The following is a 26,425-nucleotide window of genomic DNA, read 5'->3' on the forward strand; positions in this document are numbered from 1 at the left end:
CCTTACCCATTACAAAGATAGCTTCCCCAATTATCACCTCTAATACCATTAACTCACATACATCTACCCTTCCCCACCTCTAATATCATTAACTCACAGGCATTTACCTTCCTTTCCGCCCCCCCCCCCCCCCCGCATCCCCCTCTGTTCTGTAATGTGATTTGTCCTTTTCATATGTGTTCATTTTTTTAAATTGTATCCTTTGGTATATATGGTTGTGACTCTTTTCTTCCACTATTTGATCTGAGGAAGTGGGTCTGGCCCACGAAAGCTCATCATCTAATAAACCATCATGTTAGTCTTTAAAGTGCTACACAGTCCTGCATTTTGTTTCAGCTACCCCAGGCTAACACGGCTACATTTCTATCACTATTATAAATGTAGAGATACTCAGCCTTTAACAGATTTTTTTTTAATTGCATAAGTGGAATGAATTTCTCACCAAACCTTAAAATTCTGTAAAAATGAGTAGAAGGCTATGTTGATACTACAAGAATGTTATGGCTTGTGTCTGCTTAAAGACAGTGCTTTATCAGTATTGGGGAGGGGGAGAGGTCACTTAAAAACAAACATGCAACATTCTGAGGCTTCATCTACATTGGATGTGATTCCCTACTCACATGGGCACAACCTTAAGGTTGTGATTCCCTGCTCATGTAGACACACTCATGCTAGTTTTCATTCTAGAAATAATGTAGCCACCATTGTATTCCAGTTCCGAGTATTATGGAATTGCTGTCTCAAGTACAAACCTTCCCAGCCTATGCCACCACTTAACACTGCCAATGCCACCATGGCTCCATGACAGGAGATCTGGGAACCGCAGACCTAGTTCTGAGTGTAGTTGTGACTACCATCTGTTCCTGTTCAGACACTTTCCTGGTGCTAAGTGCAATGGACAAGGATCAAATACATTGCATACATCAGACTGCATCTTAAACTAATGCACTCATGACTTAAAGGTTAAAGATTAGCTCTGATAAGGGCAAATTTGAAAACTTTAAGTTTTGTTTAGCCACTGTGCAACCAGAAAGTCTGGATTTCCCACAACTGTATGAGAGTGAACTGTGATTTTATCCAATCTGTCTATAGATCCCAATTGCGGATGTATTTAAGTGATTTCCACAGCACCATACCAGGTTGAATCTATCACCAAAGAGAACTTTATAGAGGAGTCTGCTCACATGTGTTTTAGTATAACGAGGAGAAAATAAGTATCTGGAACTGGTGAAAAAAGTTACCAAATAAGACACTAATCAGTTTGTTCTGAAGTTGGTTAAACCTTGGTTTAATCGAATAGCTCATTCCAGACATGAGGTCCCTTTATCAAGAAAGCTGTAGCTCACATGGTTTGCCATGGAATTTGTTAGCAACATTGTTTTAAGGAAGTGCAGCAGATCTGGTGAATCCTGGATAGAAATGTGGTTACTCCTGTAGTTACATTTTAACCCTTTAACCTTTAAAGCCAGGACAGAGGCTTTGAAATACATGGAAGTACAGAGATTAGTGTATACCATTGGACGTGTTATAAACACTGCATTGTACACAAACTGGAAATAAGATTATAGGCAAAATAATTAAACTAAGGTTGTGCTCCTAAATCTATTTTGAGATGAAACTATACATGGCCTGATTTTTTGGTACAGTGGACATCCATGAATCCTATGAAAGCCAAACAAGCGTTGGTTGGCTCTGAGTGTCTCGATATCTATATCTAAGAAAAACAAAAATCCTCAACTGATGAGCACTGTTTCAGCCCCATTGACTTCAGTGATACTATACTGATTTACACCAGAGAATCTGGCCCAATGCATTTTTAATTCAAGTAAGTTAACCCTATGCAAGATTCTAGACACCCTAACAATTAACTAATGAGAAAAATCCTACAGCAAAAACGAATTTCAAAGCAAGATTTCAACCAGTCTGCGACCTACTAAAAACTCCTTTCCACCATTCTAGGTACCTTATATACATAATATCCAATTGCACAAAACAGTCCTTCCCTATCATAATAGTGAGCACCTCAGAGAGATAGCTGACAAACTACTTGTTTAAGTTTTTCCTGTTACAGACTAGTAGCACCTTAAAGACTAACAAAACATGTGGATGGTATCATGAGCTTTTGTGGACACAGCCCAATTCTTAGGTGGGTTGTGCCCATGATTGTGATGGTAGCATGAGCTTTGAGATAAACATATTACATGCCTAGGGAGCTGGGTGCAATGGGGAAGACATCCATACTCGAGACATTGCATGGACCCTGATATCCCTGTCGCCAAACTTGCTTTGCTGGTGATACAAGATGCTAGATGAGAACCAGCTATTCTAAGTAGTGCACTCCAGCTTAACTTCAATTATCATGTGTGCTTGTCTATGAAATCCAGCTTAATATGTAACACTTTGATTAACACAACTTTCGTACATGGTTTCTTTTATTATTTTCTGGGGGCAGCTGGACAAGGGGAATTCAGTGACTACTTCCTTATAGCTCTAAAATATTGTTTTAAGTTACCCAAGTATATTTTGAAAGAGTATATTTTGAAAGATGTAAAAAATATATTCAAATTAAATTTTCAAAAATTGTCAGTTTTCATTCAATGAGCAAAGAAAGTGCATTTGAACAGGTAGCTCACTAAAGACAAAAGAACATTAATGCAAACTAATGTGATTAGGTTAACAGAACACCATACTCACAAAAGATAAAACCCCAGACAAGACCGACAGATATTTAAGAGTAAAACTGAGTTAGAGAAGAGAGGGTTTTTTACATTGTATGAATGTTTTGAAAAGCAGGGTTTCACTTTTAGCAAAATACTTCCCACCTGACCCCAACAGCAGGATTTTTCACAGCTTTGTGAGCCTGTCTACCATAGACACAAACTATTTCATAGTCAAACTTCATTAATTGTTCCCTCTGCTCCCATTTTCCCAGATCTCCCTGCCCCACAGAAAGGAAAAGAGTGAGCCAAAGTTGCACATTTCCACTCTATTACATTGGTTAATCTGTTTGATTTAATCTATCCAGTGATAGACAGGCATCATGCCGCAGATTCTGGAACTGCCTGTTGGAAGAGCAAATCAGTTATTGGTGCATATTATGCTGCAAAAAACAGCTGACAATGTACACAATCTGTACAATATGCAAAACATTTCAGGTCTGTATAATTACATTATAAATACATAAGTATATGTCTTGCTACACTGACATATTCCATTTGACCAGTTGTTTTTACCCCACTTATTCCAGCAGTGACACATTGGGCCCTCAATTTTCAGACTGGCCTAGTGTCTTCAGATTCCTCTTCTCAATATGTAGGGGTAAACTGAGGAAGCCCATGGTATCTTGCTGAGAACTCCAATCCTAAATCATTAGACAAGCCTGAGAATACATCACAGAAGTTAACTTGACCCTGGTCGTCCTGGAAACCATGTTCCAAAAAGGGCCTCACTTTGATAAGGCCAGTACCAAACAACCGAGCAGGATTGTTTTTCCACAGTCTGCTTTATTCCTAGAAAATAAGCTTGAATCCCAAAGATCGCGCCACGGCAATATCACCCCTGCAGTAGATGCATTACATTTCTGGCCAACAAAATGACCATCAACATGCCTTTGTTTATGTTGGCTCATTTAGCTTTTTAGGAATAACTTGTATTAGTGATGTTTAACTGGAGATGGGCGGATATCCTATGAAACCTTCATAGTTCATTGGCTTATGTGCCCATCTCATTTCCACCGCTAGTCTTATCAAATCACTTCCCCTCTGCTGCCTATATAATCTAATGCTGTGGTCCCCAACATGGTGTCCACGGGTGCCATGGCACTCGCCAGGCCATTTGTGCACTTGCCGAGTGATTGGGGCCGGCCCTGCCCTTGGGCATGCAGCATATGTGCAGTGCCAGCCCCTGGGCGCAAGGGCTGTGCCAGCCCCAGGCTTGCAGTGCATGGGTGGTGCCAACCCGGGCGCATGGCATAGGGGCAGTGCTGGCCCTGGGCACGCAGCACATAGGTGGCCCCACCACCAGGCACATGGACCCTGCCGGCTCTTGGGTGCATGGCACAGGTGCCAGCTCTGGACATGCAGTGCATAGACAGTGACAGCCCCACCCCCAGGCACACGGGACATGGGCTGTTCCGGACCCGGGTGCACGGCGTGTGGGCGGCCCCACCTCTGGGCATGCAGCACAGTTGCAGCCCAGCCCCCTTGGCACCCAGCATGTGAGCGGACCCTGCCCCCCAGGCACCCAGGAGCTCCAAAAGGTTGGGGACCACTGAATTCTAAAGTTAATGCTCACCAGGTTAACCCCTGGTGGGTACTCCACTAGCTGTGTGAACCAATAAATCCTCTGCTGGTTTTCACCTGCACCCAGTGTCAGAATTATTCCCTACAAATTCATCTGCTTCTTAGTACCTGGACAAAGATGTTAAGTGTTCCCACAAAAAATCAACAAGCAGTGGCTAACTGTCATGGAATCCTATACTCAGGTAATTGCAGTATGTGACTTTCGTGTTGGAGCCACTGCCCACAGGATACAATGACACTATTTTAGTAAGAAAGTGTTTGCCAATATGAGGAAAGGATTTGTAATTGGGTATTCATATGAAAGGTCCCTCCAAATTCATCAAAGTTGTCCTGTGGCATCACACAGTCTTCAAAAAGTGTCCCTAATAAGTGGGCATTCTGTCTTAATTCTTGCTGTATAGGACCTCTGTTGCCCAATAAGTTTTTACTAGGGTTTTTATGAATATCTTCCTGATGTAGCCCACTACATATTTTTTCCATTACTACAGTTTCCATATAATTCTCTTTACATATTAAAAAGCCTGTTTTTTAAAATACAAGCCATTCAAAGCTTGTGTCTCAAAGGTCCTGCCAGACAAATATGAAAAGCATCAGATAGACAGGATTGTATGTAGCCCCATCCTAGTTCTCTATTTTCCTTCCAATTCATGTTTGATTACCTTCACAATGTAACAATTCTTATTAGCATGGTAAAAAAAGCACAGAAAAACAATTTAGTAAAATAGGAATGAAGTGTAAAATGGTTTAATACTTTGATATGCAACATGAGTTTAATTCATAGCACAAATATTCAGAAAGGTAGATGATAAACATTCCCCTGCTCCCACCCCCCAGGCACTATTTTTTCAGGCTATTGGAATCTCTGGCACATATGCCCTAGGGAATTTATTGTATTTATTCTTTCTAACAGCCACTCTAAACCAGTGTAGTTATGGCTTATGTCAGTGTAAATTATGTGTCTCAGGTGAGATTTATTCACCCTGCCCCCCAAATAAGTTACTCCAACATTACATGCAGTTTAGCTATAACTTAGTTTGTAACCATAAAAAGATGGTCTGTGGTAGCACATCTGATACGAAAGGTTTTAAAATACGGTTTAAAAATAAACTAGCTGGGTCATAAAAGATGTGGGGTAGGGAGTGGAAACACAAGCGCACATCTGTTAGCCTGTCGTGTTGCCATATGCACACAGAAAATATGCTTAAGACAGGACTTACAGACTTTGACAGTCGTATGCTCGAAAGACATAGCATAAACATCTGAGCAAAACAAAGGTTTCTTATTGAAATTGTTACAGTTTGCAACAAAATTCAGTAAAGATGACTGAAGTCTGGTCTTGAAGTTTCCAAAGAGAAACTGCTGAGCTACAGTTCATCTGCAAGTTTGACACCAGCAGCTTGACACCATCAGATCAGGATTAAACAGACTGTGAATGGCTAGCTAACTACAAAAGCAACTTCTCCTCTTGGAATTCACACCTCCAGATCAGCTGCTAGAAGTGGGCCTTAATCTTATTATCTCTAGTTTGATTCTGGCCTGCATATTTATACCTGAGTCTGGATATTTCCACTACATGCATCTGACTAAGTGGGTCTTTGCCCACAAAAGCTTATGCTCCAATACATCTGTTAGTCTATAAGGTGCTACAGGACTCCTTGTCCCTTTGCAGATCCAGACTAACACGGCTATCCCTCTGATAGTTGAGGGGAAAAGGTTACATATAAGGCTGTGTTTACACTGCAGAGCTTAGTCGACAAAAGTCAGTTTACAATAGCCTACCTGTGGAGGTGTACAAACTGCAGTGCTCCTCCCATACATTTAAATCCACACCTTGAAAAGAGGCATAGTGTTTAGGAATATATAGTTTGAGCAGCAAAGCATGAATGTAATCAGTGTGTTGCTTATTGTCACCTGAAGTGACCTCCAGGAGGTATCCCACAATGCCCATGGTAACATCTCTGGCCACCATTTCAACTCTGCTGCCTTGCAGCCAGGTACATAGACATGTGACTCTTCCCCTTTAAAGCCCCAACATTTTAGCAATTATTCTTCCTGTTTGCTTGGCATGGAGAGCTGGCTTCCCACAGCAGATGCACTCCTGCTTGGAGTACACCAGAGTTCTTGGATCTCCTAGGGCTTTGAAAAGAAGAGGCTATGCAGTCAGCCTCAAGAAACTTAATACCTACACACAGATTGCTCCAGGCATGGAGCAAAAAAGTCATGACAGGCAGCAGAGCTATGCCAAGAGCAAGTGGATGGCTTTGCAGGCAATTTCCTGATTATGGCAGGAGAACAGACAGCATGTATCTCTATTTTAGCCCTAGATCACCTTGCTACGTCAATAGAAGAGGCTCTATTTTACTGCAAGCTTTGTCATTTCAGACATCATACCACAGGGTGGTCACAGAAGGTGCATGATGCACCCATGTTTAGGAACACTGGCCTGTACTGGATATTGCATGTAGGGACTTTTACAGATCAACAGATTCAACCTAGGGATGTTGAAGTGCCAAAAGTGAGCCAGCTTACCTTTGTTCAAGGCTCATGAAATTTTACACCAGAAACTTCGCTGAAGCACTCCTTGCCGAAGTTCACAAGCAGGTGCACAATGATCTTTGAGTACACCTTCGGTCCGATTGTTAATGTAACATTCTAGTTTAGACACAGCCTAAACCCCAGAACAATTTTAATTCCTGAAAACTGAGGAATGCTACGTTGCAATGGATCATAGTGTAGGAGGAGGAGTAATAAGTCAATTGTCACTTTGATTAATGAGAAAGCATTACCAGTGGATTCCTATTCTGAGTCAACTTTTAAAAACCATATTCAGTCATCAGAACATGTCATAGTGTTTTTGCTAGCTTACAACTCTTTCCAGAAATATTTTTAACTTGGGGGGAGCTCTTGTGAGCAACAGCTACAGTGACTTTCACTGGATTGTGAGAACACTCACAATCACAGATCCTATTTTAGTTTTAGAAAACAACTTTTTGTACAACAAAAGTCTAAAATCCTTTTACAAACTTTAATTGGGTAAAAAAGTGGCTAAAATCTCAGATTAGACAGATGTTTGCATCCTTAAGGATAAATAGCCTTCCTACAGCATGCTTACATACTAACCTATAAGATTATTCATCTCTATTAATTATGCAAAACTTGAGATTACTTTTTCTAGATGACTTGTTTTAACATACATTCTATTTTTCATACCTTAAAAGACCTTAGAAATGTTTCCTCTTCTTTAAATGTAAATACTACTGGAAAGAATTTAGTTATGAGTGTTCTAAATTATGACATTCTATTCCTTCAACCAGTGTATTGTAAACACACTTAATCACAAGGTTCTCCAATTTATCAATGACCACTCCACAATCATAGAATACTTGGACTGAAAGGGACCTCGAGAGGTCATCAAGTGCAGTGCCCTGCCCTGCCCTCATGGCAGGACCAAATACTGTCTAGACCATCCCTAATAGACATTTATCTAACCTACTCTTACCGTATTTTCCGGCGTATAGGGCGACTGGGCGTATAAGACGACCCCCTATCTTTTTAGTTAAAAGATAGGGTTTCATCTTATACCCCAGCGCCCCTCCGCCTCCTTTGCTCCCGGTGTCCCTGGTCTGCTGGAGATGGTCCCCAGCAGACCAGAGGCACCGGGAGCAAAGCCGCCAGGAGCGCCTGGGCTGCTCCCCCCCCCCCCCCGCCGGAGCCCCTCCGCGGCTTTGAAAGCCTCGGGGGAAGCCGGCGGCGGGGCATCCCAGGCGCGCATGGGCTGCCCCCCCTCCGGCTTCCCCCGAGGCTTTCAAAGCCGCGGAGGGGCTCCGGCGGGCGGGCAGCCCATGCGCGCCTGGGATGCCCCGCCGCCGGCTTCCCCCGAGGCTTTCAAAGCTGCAGAGGGGCTCCGGCGGCGGGGCATCCGGCGTACAAGACGACCCCTGATTTTTGGGGGATGTTTTTTAACTTCAGAGGTCGTCTTGTATGCCGGAATATACGGTAAATATCTCCACAGATGGAGATTCCACAACCTCCCTGGGCAAATTATTCCAGTGTTTAACCACCCTGACAGTTAGGAACTAATGTCCAACTAAACCACCCTTGCTGCAGTTTAAGCCCATTGCTTCTTGCTCTATCCTCAGAGGCCAAGATGAACAAGTTCTCTCCCTCCTCATGAGACCCTTTTAGATACCTGAAAACTGCTATCATGTCCCCCTTCAATCTTCTCTTTCCCAGACTAAACAAACCCAATTCTTTCAGCCTTCCTTGATAGGTCATGTTCTCTAGATGTTTAATCATTCTTGTTGCTCTTCTCTGGACCCTCTCCAATTTCTCCACATCTTGCTTGAAATGTGGTGCCCAAAACTGGACAATACTCCAACTGAGGCCTAACCAGTGCAGAGTAGAGCGGAAGAATGACTTCTCATGTCTTGCTTACAACACACCTGTTAATGCATCCAGGAATCATGTTTGCTTTTTTTACACAACATCATTACACTATTGATTCATTTAGCTTGTGCCAACTATTACCCCTCGATCCCTTTCTACAGTACTCCTTCCTAGACAGTTGCTTCCCATTCTGTATATGTGAAATTGATTGTTCCTTTCTAAGTGGAGCACTTTGCATGTTTTTATTAACTTCATCCTGTTTACCTCAGACCATGTCTCCAATTTCTCCAGATTTTGAATTATGACCCTATCCTCCAAAGCAGTTATAACCTCTCCCAGCTTGGGATCATCTGCAAACTAATAAGAGTACTTTCAATGCCACTATCTAAATCATTGAAGAAATTGAACAGGGCCAGTCCCAAAACAGACCTCTGCAGAACCCCACTAGTTATACCTTACCAGCAGGATTGAGAACCATTAATAACTACTCTGAATACCATCCCTGACAAATTTTTCCTCAAATGCCTAAATGGCCTCTGCAAGGCTTGAACTCACAACCCTGGGCTTAGCAGGCCAATGCTCAACCAGTTATGCACCCACCTTATAGTAGCCCCATCTCAGTTGTATTTGCCTAGTTTGATAAGAATCATGTTAGTCTGTATCAAATGCCTTACTAAAGTCTAGGTATACCACATAGACTGCTTCTCCCTTATCCACAAGACTCGTTATCCTAACAAATAAAGCTATTAGATGGGTTTGACATGATGTATTCTTTACAAATCTATGCTGGCTGTTCCTTATCACCTTCCAAGGCTATGTCTAGACTGCAAGCCTCTTTCGAAAGAACGCGTCTAGACTACAATACGCGGATCGGAAAATCGATCCGCTTTTTTGAAAAAAGAGTGTCCTGACTGCTGGACGCTCTTTCGAAATTCAAAGCCACCCGGAACCGCTTCTGCCAGGGCATGGGGGCAGCATTTCCTTCTGGGTGCTGCTGCCTGCCCTTTGCAGAGACGCCGTGTGGTGAAAGGGACACTCCTGAACACCCGTTGCTCTGCTCCTGCAGCTGCCTTTGCTGTCCCTCTAGGAGGTAAGCAAGGCATTGCAGTGCTGGTTTGGAGTGCTCAGCTTCCTGGGACACCCCAGCAGCTTTTTTCTGTGGAGGTTTTTCTGGTTTAGACCCATTTTTGTGGCATGGTGCCAGAGCTGCCCCTGGGCAGGCGATGGCCCCACACCATCATACTGCAACTGTTGCTGCATCTGCATGACACAGTCATGAGGCTACTTCCCCAGCTGGACCCAGACCAGAGGTACGAAGGGCTCCTCCATCAAGCAGCCGCACTGCCCTTGCCTCCAAACTTCTTTGTGGACAGGCGTGTTTGGAGGCTTGACACCAGCTCTGACTGGTGGGACCGGCTCGTGATGGAGATCTGGGATGACCAAGAGTGGCTACGCAACTTCAGGATGCGAAAGACCACTTTCCAGGAGCTGTGTACCTGGCTTGCCCCTGCTCTGCAACGGCAAGACACCCACCTGCGGCCCACTATCCCCCTGGAAAAGAGGGTCGCCATTGCCCTCTGGAAGCTGGCAACCCCCGACAGCTACCGCTCCGTGGGACACCAATTTGGAGTGGGCAGGTCTACCGTTGGATCCATCCTGATGGAGGTAAGTCATTGTCTGGGGACAGTCACAGTTTGGGGTGGGGGGAAGGGCGACTGTCAGGAAGGGCAAAGTGGAGTGGGAGTGGGAGGGAGCTCCTCCAATCACCCTGAATTGTGGGGGGGGGTTCTGAGGAGGGGATTCCCAGGGTGTTTGAGAGGGAAGGTGGGCGGTGGGTTCTCCTCCTAAGAGATAAGGCACCCCTTCTAACATTTTGTTGTCTGTCTCGTTCTGCACGTGGTGAGGGCCATCAATTAGGAGCTGCTCAACAGGCTCATCTGTCTACAAGATCTGGACAGCGTCATGGCCGGCTTTGCTGCCCTTGGCTTCCCGAATTGTGGAGGAGCGCTCGATGGGGGGACACATTCCAATCCATGCACCGCCCCATCGAGCAGCCCAATTCATTAACAGAAAGGGCTACTTTTCTATGGTCCCCCAGGCCCTGGTCGACCATCGTGGCCAGTTTTCGGACATTTGTGTTCGGTGGTCAGGGCGGGCACATGATGCCCGCATCTTCAGGAACTCGTACCTCTACCGGAGGCTTCAGGCAGGAACATTTTTCACGCATCACGACTTTGCGGTTGGGGATGTGCACATGCCGGTGTGCATAGTGGCTGATGCCGCCTACCCCCTGATGCCGTGGCTGATGAAGCCCTACACCGGCCACCTGGATGCGAGCAAGGAGCAGTTTAATGCTCACCTTAACCGGGCTCGCAACCAGGTGGAATGTGCATTCGGACGTTTAAAAGGCAGATTCCGGTGCTTGCTCACATGCCTAGACATGGGGGAGTGCAACATCCCTGAGGTGGTGGCTGCGTGTTGCCTTCTCCATAACCTGGTGGAGAGGAAAGGGGAGGCCTTCCTACCAGGGTGGGGTAGAGGTGCTGATGGCCAGGAGAGGAACTTTGCCCAGCCCCCCGACAGCTGCCATCCACCAGGCTCACCGGTCTGCTGTTGGCATACGGGAGGCCCTACGGGAGCAATTCTCAAGTGGAGGCCACTGACTCTGAGGGGATTCTGCCTGGGGACTGGGCCCTGGCCCAAAAGAAGCTTCCCTCCACAACCCATCTCCTGACCCTGTTTGGAGAAATCATTAACACCAGGGTTTGTCGCAAAATAATATGTTCTGTTTAATTTTTTTAAATCTCTCTCAAAAAATAGTATAAGTGTTGCAAACATAAAAAAGCTTTTTTTCCATTTTTGATGTTGACAAAACTATGTACAATAAACCTTTTGTTGAACCCTTTCTTTGTGATTTAACTGGGGTGATGGGGGGTGCTTGAAACCTGGAGGGGGGGAAGGGGACTTGAAACCTGGAGGGGGGGAAGGGGATCAGGTTGCACGGTGCTTGCCTGATTTCCCTCTCCTGCCTGGGCCTCGTGTTCGGGGTGCACCATGGCCACGGGATCGGGTGGTGCACCTGTCGGTTGGCTGGCTGGGGTGCTCTTGGGACGTGGAGGCCTGGGGGAGAGGAAGGCCAGGGGGAGAGAGGGGCTGGGGAACTGGGGGGACTGGGGGAGAGGGAGGTCCAAGGGGGGAAAGGGATGCTGTTGTGGAAGGGGGGTTTGGTGGGGCAGGGTCATGGGGTGCTGGAGGAGCAGGACCAGGCATAGGAGCAGGCAAGCCGCAGACCTCCCTGAGAGTGGCAGTCAGGGACGTGCGCTGCAGGACCAGCTCCTCCATCAGCCGGTCACGCCAGCGATCCTCTGCCTCCGCCCTCTCTCGCAGGATGGAGTTGAGCTCCTGCACGGCCTCCACGTGCTGCCTCAGGATGTCCGCATACACACGCCTGTGTCTGCGGCTCCCATGTCCCCGAGATGGAGGTGGGGTTGGGGTGCTGCGGCCCTCTTGCACGGCTGGTACGGCTGTGGAGGAAAACAAGAAGACACAATCAGTCCTAAAAAACTGGACTCTGTAGCACTTAAAATACTAACAGGATGGTTTATTAGGGGATGAGCTTTCATGGGCCAGACCCACTTCCTCAGATCAGAGTAACACGGCTACATTTCTATCACAATCAGTCATGTGTGCAACAGCTGTCCAAAAGGGCATGCCGTCTCCCTTGAGACAGGGGAATCAGACATTCTGAAGGTAACACTGTGTGTGACCTGGGCATCAGCCTGAGCATGACAGGTTTCCCTTGTGCATCACCCACTGTGCACCCACCTACCTCCCCCCCCCCCCCCCGGGTGTTACACAACCTCACTGTACTCACCTGCTGCTTCCTCTTCTGCGCCAGATGACACCTGGGAGGCCTCTGGGGTCTGGGTGACTGGCTCCAGGGTGAGGGTTGCCGTCTCCTCACTGTCCTCCTCTGGCACCATGTCCCCGTCTCCAGACTGCTCTGGGTCCTGCTCGGGAGTGTCCACCACAGGGTCTGCCAATCCTGACTGGACAAAACGCCGTGGTGTGCGTGCTTCCCCACCACCACCCAGGATCTGGTCCAGCTCAGTGTAATAAGGGCAGTAGTAGGGGGCTGCCCCAGAATGGGAGCTCTCCTCCCTGGCCTTGACGTACCCCTGGCACAGCTCTTTTACTTTGGAGCGCATCTGGTCCTGGGTGCGGGGGTAGTGGCCCTTCTGGTCCAGGGCTTCTGCCATGCGGCCATAAATGTCGGCATTTCGCTGCCGGCTTTTGAGGGCTTGTAAGGCCTCCTCCTCTCCCCAGAGCTCCAGCAGGCTCTTGAGCTCTGGCCCAGACCAGGATGGTGCCCGGCATTTGGAGCCCCTGCCTGGGTCCCCAAAAGGCTCTGTGGAAGGGCCAGGACGGTCTTGGGGCTGGGACATGCTGCACCAAAGTAGCCGTGTGCTCTGGCTCCTTTGCTGCAACAAGTGGCTGTGAGGGTGCCTGTCCCTTTAAGAAATGGCTGCAGACAGGAACCACAGACATGCAACCCATGCCCCAGATTGTCCACCAGGGCTTCTTCCTGGAGGCCAGTATTTTCCAAAAAATGGCCTCCCCCGTCCACACTCACTTATTTTTGACGGATCTCCGTCAAAAAAGGCGTTCTTCCTCGTGGAATGAGGTTTACCGCCGTCGAAAGAAAAGCCGCATTCTTTCGATTTAATTTCGAAAGAATGTGGCTGCAGTCTAGACGCAGGTGAAGTTTTTTCAAAAAAAGGCTACTTTTTTCGAAAAAACCCCTGAGTCTGGACACAGCCCAGGTGTTTACAGATGGTTTCCTTAATTGCTTGTTTCATTATCTTCCCTGGCACAGAAGTTAAACTACCTGGTCTGTAGTTTCCTGGGTTGTTCTTATTTCCCTTTTTATAAATGGCTACTATATTTGCCCTTTTACAGTCTTCTGGAATCTCTCCCATGATTTTTCCAAAGATGATAGCTAGAGGCTCAGTTACCTCCTCTATCAGCTCCTTGAGTATTCTAGGATGCATTCCATCAGGCCCTGGTGACTTGCAGGCATCTAACTTTTCTAGGTGATTTTTAACTTGTTCTTTTTTTATTTTATCTTCTAAACCTACTCCCTTCCCACTAGCATTCACTATATTAGGCATTCCTTCACACTTCTTGGTGAAGACTAAACGAAGAAGTCATTAAGCATCTCTGCCATTTCCAAGTTTCCTGTTACTCCCTCCTCACTCACCAGTGGGCCTACCTAGTCCTTGGTCTTCCTCTTGCTTCTAATGTATTTACAGAAAGTCTTCTTGTTTCCCTTTATTCCTGTATCTAGTATGAGCTTATTTTGTGCCTTTGACTTTCTAATCTTGCCCCTGCATTCCTGTGTTGTTTGCCTATATTCATCCTTTGTAATTTGTCCTAACTTCCATTTTTTATAGGACTCTATTTTTAGATCATGCAAGATCTCAATGATTGCTTCCATTTTCTTTACCATAAATGTGGATTCCTGAGTAGATCAAATGTGTGACTGAAGCCTCTTTCATAAACCTGATCTTTAAGATTGTATCCTTAAGTATATTTAAGGTACAACCTTTTTTACTTTCTGCATTATCAGAACATCTATTTAAATATTTGCTCTGAAGTTTATATTTTGCCAGGATATAGAGGAAGCAGACACTTTCCTTAATTCTGAGTGTTAGAACTTTGCTTTGGCTGTATTGTAAACTTGCAATAAAAAACATTGTTTGAATAAAATTAACTGTCAGTTATAGGGCAAGAGCCTGCTGTTAATCTCTTGGCATAATTCCTTTTTGAAACCAATGGCAGGACATAAAACTGAAACTACTTCATCTAAATGTAAAGATTTCTCTAGGTAAATTTGAACAAACATAGCTTCCCAATATTCTAAAAGGATTGAATTGCGATTATGCTTTATGGTACTTTTATTCTAGCCTATTGAGAACTGTTTGATTTATTTTAAATGGATTACTCAAGTTGGTGCTCAAAAGGTTATAAAATATTTGGAAAGAACCCACAGGAATGTTTCATAACACCTTTAAAAGATGCAGACAGACAGAATTTTCTTTTCTGGGTCAACTCTTTAATGAGTGAAAGATACAATCAGTGAAGCTTAAATATTAATCTGTCACTTTCAATTTAAGCAAAATTCTTGAATTATTTACTTCTAAAAAGGCAAGAAACATGCCACTTTGCATAAAATATGTTGTGCTTTAACTTACAATCCCTGTACTCATACAGGTTCATAAAATTTGAAAAAAGAAGAGGTAGGGAATATAATGTACTCCATCCGTGTAACAAGTTCTCCCCTCCGCCCTCAAAGCAAAAAAACCATTACTTAAGTATAATATTTAATCCCTCTCATACAAGTTAATGCTTAAATCCTGTTACTTCCCCCTTTATCACTAAAAATCTACTCTTGTAACTTCAAACACCAGCCTTGAATACCTGCTCACACCTTGGTCATTTCTTGGCTTGATTAAAAGCTTCTGTCTGGTCTGGCGAAGATCTCACCCAGGCCCCTCATCCTGAGGCCTCTTCTTTGGTCACAAGTCAACCAGCAACCCTTTCTTGCGCAATCACCATGCCTTTTATTGTCCATGCCCAGGGCTGACCTTAAGGATAATGGTACCCCGGGCAAACATGCAGAGGCCCCTGCCCCAGGCATGGTGTCCCTCCCATTTCCCTTGGATGCTAGGGGCACAGGATGGAGGTCCAAGGGTGGGGGAGCTCATTTTGCTATTAACCCCTGCCTCTCCTGCATGCTAACTCATACAGGGCCCCTAACCAACATTTTGTCACCTTCACCCCAACCTCTGCACATCCCTCCTGCCTACACTCAACCCCAGCCTTGCATTGCCTGTGTGACTACCACACTGCCCCCCTGCCGAGTACCATGTAACCCCTTAGTATCACTCATTCCCAGCAGCCCTGTAACAGACCCCTCCTCATATTTTATGAAATGGACTTATGAATACAATTCTGTGCAACTCAAAGATGTTTGGACCAATTGCCTCATGTAACCTATCAATCTTCATGCCATAATCTTATTTTGGGGTGTAAAGTTAGACATCTGGAGCATTGAATGGTTTATGGTTTTTAAGTGTGCAAATGAAAGTCAAGGGTGTTTCCACAGCTGGATGCGTCAGTGTCTGGGCAATCATATGTAAATAGCCTTTTGTCCTTAGATCTTAGCAGTGGTTGGTCATGACCTACCTAACTGGTAGGGACTAGTCAAGTACCTTCCCATGCAAAAGTGGAAATCTTTAAAACAATGGGAAACTTAGGAGCTTTTGTGTGTTTTGGCTTGCTGGACACAGCTGAGGGAAGGAACAGCCCTGGTTTGGAAGGCTTAGTGAGACAGGAAACAGTTTTAGAGTGAGCTTCTACCGAGTTTGTAATAAATTTGTACTGAGGTTTCAGTGTAGAAGTAGCTATGCTTTTTCTGTTATTTTGAGTTTGCAATCTCCTTTGCTCTGCCTGTTCTCACTTAACACTTAAGCCCTACTGCTAGTAATCAATAAAAATCACTTATTTTCCATCCAACCCCATGTAAACAATTGTTACCTGGGGGGGCAAGCGGGGAGGGGGCAATGTGTAAAAGGGGGCTTACCTAAATAATTCATTGAGGGTTCTGATACCAGTTGGGAAGTGGTATCCCAAGAAGCTGGGCCCAAAACCATGTTTTCCTTGGACCTGAAGGGTTTCAGTGTCTGTACTACTTCTGGGGGTGAGGGGCACTGATCTCAGCTTGGTGCCTTGGCTAAGAGAGACCAAAGGAGCTGGCCCAGCAGGATTGAGCAGTGAGAAACCACACAGCACAGGAAAGTGAATGGCATTGGCCTTAGCAGCACTCTGGGAAGCTCCCTTGATAGGGTCTTCTGTGACTTCACCCTCCACACAGGCCCATCACCCAGAGACCACCACAAATCCCCATGCCCAGTCCCCTGCCCCTCCACCCCTCCCACCACAGGCCCTTCACACTGCCCAGCATCCCATATTCGAGGGCATTTGGCACCAAAACAATTCAATGTTCTGTGCCCAATTTAAGATTCTGCACATTTTAAATTTTTCGTGTCAATAAGTAAATGTGGAGGCACCAGCATGGAACGACAAGTGTAGGCCTGCATGAAGGTAGGAAATCATGCTGCATTCCCACCCACACCCCTCTAAGCAAAGGTATGTCTACTCTACAAAGTTAATTTGAACTAACAGACGTTAGTTTGAATTAACTTTGATAGGCGCTACACAGGCTAACCACTAGTTCGAACTTAATACAAACTAGCGGAGCGCTTAATTCAAACTAGGTAAACTTCATTCCACGAGGACTAATGCCTAGTTTGAATTAAGTCATTCGAATTAAGGGCTGTGTAGCCACTTAATTCAAACTAGTGGGAGGCTAGCCCTCCCCAGCTTGCCCTGGTGGCCACTCTGGGCACAACCAGGAAAACTTTTTTGCCCCCCCTCCTGGCCCCAGAGCCCTTAAAGGGGCACGGTCTGGCTACGGTGCCCATGCCAGGTGCAAGCCTGCCAGGACCTAGCCAGCAGACCCTGCACCTGGCATGGCATGAACCAGCCACCCACTGCCACCCAGCACTCCGCCTCTTCCCGGGACCAGGCTGGCGGCTCCCGGGAGCCTGCCCAGGTCCGCAAGAGGCGGGCACCCACCTGGTCTAATGTGGAGATCGTGGACCTCATCCACAACCTCTGTAGCCAGACAGGATCCCCCCGTAACATCCATTTTTGCTTGCTTGGAGCATACAGGGCACACAGAGCAGAAGGCCCAGGCTGTGTGACCATGAATGGCTGTAAACAGAGATACGCCAATAGCTGACCAAGAGGCTGCCAAAGAGTGCCCTTGACTTAACCCATATTGATACGAACACACAGCCATCCGTGGGGGGAGGAATCTCTCGCCCAGTAAAAAAAAAAAAAAAAAAAAAAAAATGTCCAGTACTCACAATTTAGTTCTCCTTTGCAAGTGTAAATTAACTTGAAACTTGCTTGTAAGAACTGGCGCCACAAAATGGCCCAGTATAATTCGGCATCTTAGATAAGAGGATACGGCCCCCCAGGGGTATAAAGATGGGTCCAGCAGCATATTTACTTTGAGTGTCAATCTACCATCTATCTGCTGGTCGGGTTAGGTGTTTGATGTCCCAAGGTTCCAGAGGGGATGCCCACCTCGTATTTGTCTTTCCTAGGAATTGAGAGACCGGCCCTGGCCTGACATGCTGGAATCGAGAGGCACAGAAAGGGGTAAAAATTGTACCTGGATGTGGTCCTTTGTCTTAAGTGTACACATAGACTTAGAGCTCTTTAAAGATTAAGCTGTCACTTGGTACCATTATTTCTATTTTCTATCTTTATTTTCTTTGTAACCATTTTTAAAATCTGTATTTGTTAACAGTTAAGAGCAATAGCCATTGTAACCATATGCTTTTATAAGTCTTTTAATAAACCTGTAACTGTTTAAGCTTTAACCTGACTCCTTCAGTTGCTGTAATAGAACCAAGCACAATTTAAAGGAACTTCAGCCGGTCATAAAGGGACAGGCATAGGAACAGGCATGGGCGTTGGATCTCTGTCACTCCCAGGTGACAGATCCATTGGGGCACCTTTTAGCCTTTCCCAGGCTGCCCACTGCAAAGGAACCCTGTGTTCTAGCAGCTAAAATCTAAGGTGTAATAAGCTCTTCCTATATAAAGGGGCATCTGTTGGCCTGCTGGCTACCCTCTGCAATGGGACCCTGGTCCTAGCAGTAAAGACACGGACGTTAAACCTTTTCTCAGAAACACACACACACACACACACACTGCCATGACCGTCGGCTGACAACCTCCGCAGTAGGCACAGGAAAGTGGCCATTTAGGGCAGGATAGCTGCCAGCCTGGCCACCCAGGAGCAGGTTTGCATGAAAATCAGGGTGGTCCAGTGAGACCCGACCCTGAGCCCTGAGCTTAGAATGGCCGTACTGGGTCAGACCAAAGATCCATCTAGCCCAGTAGCATGTCTGCCAACAGCAGCCAACACTAGGGACCCTGGAGGGGATGGACCAAAGACAATGACCAAGGCATGTGTCTCATGCCATCCATCTCCAGCCTTCTACAAACAGAAACCAGGGACACCATTTCTACCCCCTGGCTAATAGAACTCCATGGACCCAACCTTCATGAATTTATCTCACTTCTCTTTAAACTCTGTGGGTATGTCTACACTACCCCACTAGTTTGAACTAGCGGGGTAATGTAGGCATACCACACTTGCAAATGAAGCCCGGGATTTGAATTTCCCGGGCTTCATTTGCCTAAGCGGGGAGCCACCATTTTTAAAACCCCACTGGTTCGAACCCCGTGCAGCGCGGCTACACGGGGCTTGAACTAGGTAGTTCGGACTAGGATTCCTACACCTCGTCCGTACGAGCCTAGTCCGAACTACCTAGTTCGAGCCCCGTGTAGCCACGCTGCATGGGGTTCAAACCAGCGGGGTTTTAAAAATGGCGGCTCCCCGCTTAGGCAAATGAAGCCCGGGAAATTCAAATACCGGGCTTCATTTGCAAGTGCGGTATGCCTACATTACCCTCCTAGTTTGAACTAGGAGGGTAGTGTAGACATACCCTGTTATAGTTCTAGCCTTCACAGCCTCCTGCAGTAAGGAGTTCCACAGGTTGACTATTTGCTTTGTGAAAAAGAACTTTCTCTTATTAGTTTGAAGCCTGCTACCCATTCATTTCATTTGGTGTCCTCTAGTCCTTCTATTATGGGAACTAATGGAGAACTTTTCTTGATGCACCCTCTCCACACCACTCGTGATTTTATAGACCTCTATCATATCCCCCTCAGTCTCCTCTTTTGTAAGCTGAAAAGTCCCAGTCTCTTTAGCCTCTCTTCATATGGGACCTGTTCCAAACCCCACATCATTTTAGTTCTCCCACCCTCTTCCCCTCTCCCACCTCCTTTTCCCAGTCTCCCCCAGTTTTGTTCAATAAAGAGAGTTTCTATTTTTGAACACACGTGTCCTTTATTTTGTACATCAGGAAGGGGACTAGGGAGGGGTAAGTGGAAGGAGGTGAGGGAGGAATGGGGTACAAGCCTGCAATGGGGAGGACTGGGGTGGCTCTGTGGGCTCCTCGGGGTGGAAGCTCTCCTGCAGCCCCCCCGATTGACACCCCCCCAGATGGCAGCCTGCGGCAAGTGCAGCCGGGCTGATGGCCGAGTGTTGTGATGTGCCGAGTGTGGGCACTCAGGGCACTCCAAGCCAGGACTGCTTTGCAAGTGGGGAACCCCTGAGAACTGTCTGTCTGGGGTGGGGCTCGGGTCACTTTAAGTACAGCCCTCGGCTAGCCTGAGACAGCAGCTCCACGCACTAAGTCCTAATCTGATGCCCTGCCAGCACTGCTTCTGGTCATCCTTAACCTCGGTTCAGGGTCCACTCAATGTGGACATACTAGTTTGTATTAGCAAAATGCTAATTCAAACTAGTTTTTAGGTCTAGATGCGTTAGTTAATTTGAGCTAAGCTAATTCGAACTAATTTGAATTAAGTTAGTTCCAATTAGTGCTGTAGTGTAGACATACCCCTAGTGACTTAGCCATGAGATACCAGGACATGGCGCAAAAGACCACAGGGAAACAGCATGATGGTGGAGACGTTAGCCATGACCCAAAAGCTATTTGAATGATAAAAAATAGCTATGTGCCATGGGTCTGGGTCCTCACCTCCTCAGAGGCCTTTTCACTTCCCCCTCAGCCTGAAATGCAGAGGTACTTGCCTTTTTTTTTCTTACTAAGCTGCACATTCCATTGGGCACCAGCTGCAAGAAAAAGCAACATCTCTTTCCCTAAATACATGTTATCAATCTAGGCAGGAAGATGGATTTTCTTTTGAAAACAAGTTGCTCCATCCCTTGCATTCCCCAGCCCTGCCTTCTGCTTTTCTGCTCCAGGTACACTCTTCTTCCCTCGCTCCCCCCCCCCCATTTTCTTTTGCCTTTGTCAACAAGAAGTTGACACTAAAACAAAAGGGGGGGGGTCATCTTGTGTGTCCCTGGAGCACAAAACAGTCAGAAATATTTCTCGTTAGTTGCCTTAGTACCATTTCCTTTGCAAATGTTGGATTCACTCTATGGATACTAATTTCTACAAATAAGTACTGGCAAACAGTGGAGAAGTCTTAGCAAAGCATAGAGCTGCACTGAAGTGATTAATTTATACATAAGAACACTAGAGCTGTGGCAAGTAAGCTGTCTTTAGAAGCAATAACTCACTGCATTAATTTCACAACAGCTACATGTGATGTTCTTGTAAAAGTTGCAATAAATCACAACTTTGTCCAGACAGTGCAAAAACATCCACCTCCATCTCAAACACATGCTAAGTGCTTCCCACAAAAAACCAAAATGCCACACTGAGAAACACATCATTCTTTGTAAATACAACAATTAAAGAAATAAGACACTCTCAAATGAAGGAGGGGAAAAAATAGAGTTTGTAGCATGTGTGAATTATTGGCCTTTCATGCAAGAAAACATAGGAACAAGAAACTCCCAGCCATAGCCTCACTTCTGGGGTGGAAAGAGGAAGTCAGTTAGCCCCAGTCTTCTCTGGCCAGCTAGAGCACACTGGAACGAGAACACTCAGCTGTCCAGAAAGGAGAGGAGGGAGCTAGATGGGAGCAATAGAGAAACACTTGCCTGTGGCAGGAAACAGGAACCAAAGGGAAGGGGGCAGGGCAGGGTCAAAGCTCTTGTAGCACCTCTAGCTAAAGTGGTCCTGCACTCAGATTGCCCACCCCTAACACCAGCCCCCTCTGTGCCAATTTCCCACCACCTTCTACTTACAGCACTTTGTTTCATCAGTTCTGCAGCAACCTCTCCTGCTAAGTGGGGTTCAGTCTGTGACTTCCCTCTCCCTGCCTCTCTTGCAGCCTTATGTAGCCCGCTGGCTAATGAGGCCCACAGCTGTTTCCCATTAGCCCCTCAGGCCTGAGCTTCCTCAGCTGGCTTCAACTGTCTGTTCAGCCAGGCTGTAAGGGCAGAGTTCTGGCTTAGCCAGTATCCTGTCGCACTGCTCATTTCACATAAAACATCTCTGTAGTGTTGTTCGTCAAATAAAGTTATCAGTTTCTATCTTCAGTCTAACTCCATCTTACCCTCCAACACCTTCCCCCAGCTTCCAGAAGCCTGTTGCCTTCACCAGACCCACTAGCCACCAGGGACCTTCTGTCTCCTCCAGCTTCCAGGAGCCTTCTTACCAGGCCCCTTCTACACTGGCCCGGTCTTGCGCCAAAGCGGCCGCTCTTGCGCAAAAACTTGCTGCCTGTCTATCTGGCCGTGTGTTCTTGCACAAGTAAACTGATGTTATACTGTCTAAAATCAGGGCTTCTTGTACAAGAACTATGATGCTCCTGCTCAGGAATAAGCCCTCTTGCGCAACTATTCTTGCGCAAGATGCCAGTGTAGACAGGCAACATGAATTTCTTGAGCAAGAAAGCCCTATGGTTAAAATGGCCATCAGAGCTTTCTTGTGCAAGAGAGCATCTACATTGACATGGATGCTCTTGTGCAAAAGCACATCTCTTGCACAAAAGCACATGCCAGTGTAGATGCTCTCTTCTGGAAGAGTTTTTGCAGAAGATCTCTTCTCAAAAGAGTTCTTGTGCAAGAAGCTGCCAGTGTAGACATAGCCTGCATGTTTGGGACGGAGGAACTACTTACCCAGTGTGGTAGCAGGTGAAATGGCGGTGCCCCAGTGATCCGCAGCTTCTGTTTTATTTCAGTTTTAGTCATTATCTGTCATTACTATTTACCCTGACTTCCTTTAACCAAAGGATGCAGCTTTTTAATCAACTCAAGCATTCTTATGGGCACTATTGACACCCCTCCCATTTCTCTTTCTTATACTTCTGTGTGAATATAGTTTAACAAACTTGTACAAAATACATAACTCTCCGTTAAATATTCAGTTATGCCCATCAGAAATACAGTATCAATACTTTCTAATGCCATTTTTAGGATACTTTATTCTTGATGATCTTCCATATCCTTGAACAACTTGACTATACTGGAAAAAAATACTAAAGTGAGTTTATAGATTCGTGAATGTTAAGGTCATCTTGTCTGATGTCTTGTATATTAGGCCATTAAATTTAACCCCATTACCCCGTTTTGTACTGAATAACTTGTGTTGGTAGGAAACATAACTTCCTACAAGTTATCTAGTCTTCATCTGAAGACATCAAGAAATGGAGAATTTCCCTATTACTCACTGCTTCCCATGGCCACTCACAGTATTGTGCCCCTCCCTTTCACATTCCTCCTCTCTCTGCTCCTTCCCTTTCCATGTCATGGAAAACTTCCCATTTGCATGGCACAACCAAAGCCTGACCTTCTTTTAAGTTTGGATACAAGGAAGCTGCATAACATATTTTGTGGTCCTAGCTCTCACCATTTAAGAAAAGTTCTTCAACAAACACTCACAGATGGACTTACAGACAGACATTTATAAAATATTTAGATGGATAAATTTAGACAGAATTTGGTGCATTCAAAGCTCTGTACAAAGTGTGATCAACTCTCAATACCTTTTGAGACAGGATGTTGTATTGTTGATAATTTACAAAAAGGGAGAAAAAGACAGCAATGATACTGATTTTCTGTAGGCTAACCAGGGAGCCACTGTTAAAACTAGAACTGCAGTTCACATGGTCCTGGATTCCATTTCCACTCTCAGTCCACTAGACAATACTATGCACAACTCTAATAGTGTTTCCTTCTTTTCTGTACTTCACATTCTACTCATTTATTATCCTTTCTTTAGTATCACATTAGCATTTCCTCTCTCTTAGCTTCAGATTCCTGCTTCTTTTTCATTCTGGCCCCAATAAATACAATCTTTGTCCTTAAAAGCCACTTCTTCCAAGGGATTTTTCTCAGGTTGTGTCTAAACTATATCCCTTTTCTCGAAAAAGGGATGTAAATTAGACACTTTGAAATTGCAAATGAAGCTGGGATTTAAATTTCCCACACTTCATTTGCATAATGGGGGCCGTGGTTTTTTTAAAAGGACTTTTTGAAAGAAAAATGGTTGTTTAGATGGGAATCGTTTGGAAAGAAAACCCTTTTTCGAAAGATCCTGTGCGCCTCATTTTTTCAGGCATACAGGATCTTTCAGAAAAGGGTTTTATTTTCAAATGATCCCCGTCTAAACAGCCGTTTTTCTTTCCAAAACCCCTTTTCGAAAAAAACATGCCCGACATTATGCAAATGAAGCACCGGAAATTTAAATCCCAGCTTCATTTGCAATTTCAAAGTGTCTAATTTACATCCCTTTTTCGAGAAAAGGGATGTAGTTTTTAGACAGCCTCATTAATATATTTTCTTTATCTTATCATGCCTGAACTATTATCCTCTGGAGATTCTGTGTGTGCTTTTGACTGGGTTTGGTCAGATATTTAGGTCAGGGCACATTTCTTGTTCTGTGAACTGGTATCTGTACTATGCAAATCACTGAGTAATGAAATATCAGTATTTGCAATATTAGGACATCTTTTTTTTTTTCTGTAGGCTTTCCTACAACAACCTGAAGGGTCAGAGAAGATTCAGGAGTGGGCAGAGGAGATGTTGTACGGTTGTTTCTATGACTAGTTTAAATTCAGTCATATCTTTCAGGGACCAGGATGTTAACATAGGTGAAATTTACAGAGACCAACTAGACTGGCATCATCAAACAAAATCATACTGAGTGCTAATCAGTAATTTACCAGAACCATAATGGATAACTATCACCATGTCGACACTAGGAAATAATTTCAAAATAAGTAACATTGAAATATTACCCAAAATAACAAAATTGAAATAGCACATCCACAGTACAAGGCAGCATCAAAATTGCTCCGAATTATTTTGTAATAGCATGTCCACACTGATTGCAGCATGCCTCAGACTTAGAGCCACTCCCCAAAAGCACTCTAGAGAAAGCACCAGGAGGGTGCATATTTCCTGTGGCTGCTTGGTCAGGCAAGCGGAGACACGTGCTTTCAGGAGCTCCTCTCTATAGCCACCTCTCCCATGTCACTCTCATACTGTCTACTTTCTCGTGGGACACCAAACAGACGCAGTGTGCTCTGGTAACCCTTGCGGATGCCACAGCACTCACAACATGGAGCTGGAGTTTCTGCAAAGCTGTGCCATGTTCACAGGCCTCATGCTGCACCTCATGGCACAGTTCATCCACATTATCGGTGTGCTCCTCCAGAAGGACCATGATCATCCTTGATTGGGGGACCCCTTCACCCAAGTCCTGACACTCCTGCTGCTGCAAAGGGCCCTAAACCCTCTGCACACTGTGCAATGCTTCTTGCAGAGGGAAACCAGTTCAGACTAGTGGGACCACATCACCATGCAGTGATGGGACAACCAGCAGTGGCTCCAGAACTTCTGCATGTGAAAGGCCACCTTCCTAGAGCTCTGTGAATGGCTTGCCCCTGCCCACAGGGCATAGAACACCCAACTGCGACCCGCCATCTCCCTGCTGAAGTGTACGCTTCTGCAGGTAGCCAGGGCCATCAACAACATGCTGCTGTGGAAGGTCATCAATCTGGGCAGTGCCAACACCATCATCAATGGAGTTGATACCATGGGCTTCCTCAACTGTGGGGGAGACAGTGCTCATCTTCCCATCCTGGCCCCCGACAACCATGCCTCATTATTTATCAGCAGGAAGGGATACTTTCTTATAATACTGCATGCCCTGGTGGACCACAGGGGACAGTTCACATACATCAACATCAGGTGGTCGGAGAAAGCACATGATGTCTTCTGTGGCGGGGTCCCCCCGCCCCGCCCTCTCCTCCACGAGATTAAAGCAGGCCTGGAGGCTGAGTTCTGCCCAATCGCCGGCCCTGAGGCCTAGTCTGCAGTCAAAGCAGGCCCTGAGGCCTAGTCCCACACAACTCGCAGGCCCTGAGGCCTAGTCTGTGTCCTGAGGGGATGGGGTAGGGGGGTCTGGGCCCTCCCTCTCCACCAGACCCCAACCCAGGGCCCTATTAGTGGTGGGTGGTTCCCACCACTGGCTCAGCAGGGAGTTCTCCCCGAAACGCGCCGAGCCCACTGGGGGGTTCCCTGCCCCTTGCCCTGGGTTGCTTCATACCCCAGCCCTGTGGCCACCAGAGACCCCACCTGATGACGCTGGGCTGGCGGTGGCGGCAATGTCAGCAGGTCCCGTGTCTGGGGTAGCAGCGAAGCGGTTGTCCACTGCAGCGGGGCGGGCGGCCCCCCGGAGTCGGCGTTGGGGGCGTGCTCGACCCGGGGACGGCAGCAGCAACGGCGGCAGTTCCCACGGCTCTGGTTCCAGCAGCTGGTCCAGCTGTGGCTCTGCGGCTTGGGCCAGAGCGCCTTCCTCCCCGGAGGTCCACCCCAACTGAGCAGCCAGGCAGCCTTTTATACTGAGGCTGCACTGCGAGCATGCCCAGCAGGGCTGTGGGGAAGAGGCGTATTCTACCCAATAGACGGGCTCTCCTCCCTCCTGTTCAGTGTGGGGCAGGCTAGCCCTGTCACACCTTCCTTTCAGAAGTCAAGCCTGTTCCAAAAGATGCACGCTGGCACTTTTTTCCCTGACTGCACCATCGGGGGTGCCAACATGGACATGCCCATAAGCATCTTGGGTGACACAGCCTACTCCTTGCTCCCCTGGCCGATGAACCTGTACA

The 26,425-nt window shown here is 46.2% G+C and overlaps 1 long non-coding RNA gene across 1 annotated transcript; it reads right to left on the bottom strand.

The window, feature by feature from the left end:
• Positions 1-2,966: 2,966 nt before the first annotated feature.
• Positions 2,967-21,616, bottom strand: LOC142830676 (uncharacterized). Its single transcript, XR_012906125.1, has 4 exons — positions 21,558-21,616; positions 6,081-6,131; positions 3,283-3,379; positions 2,967-3,062 (listed from the first exon to the last, which is right to left on the bottom strand). It is a non-coding gene; the product is annotated as an uncharacterized LOC142830676 (long non-coding RNA).
• Positions 21,617-26,425: the final 4,809 nt, after the last annotated feature.

The sequence above is a fragment of the Pelodiscus sinensis genome, chromosome 9 (genome assembly GCF_049634645.1).
Source record: "Pelodiscus sinensis isolate JC-2024 chromosome 9, ASM4963464v1, whole genome shotgun sequence".
Classification (NCBI taxonomy): Eukaryota; Metazoa; Chordata; order Testudines; family Trionychidae; genus Pelodiscus; species Pelodiscus sinensis.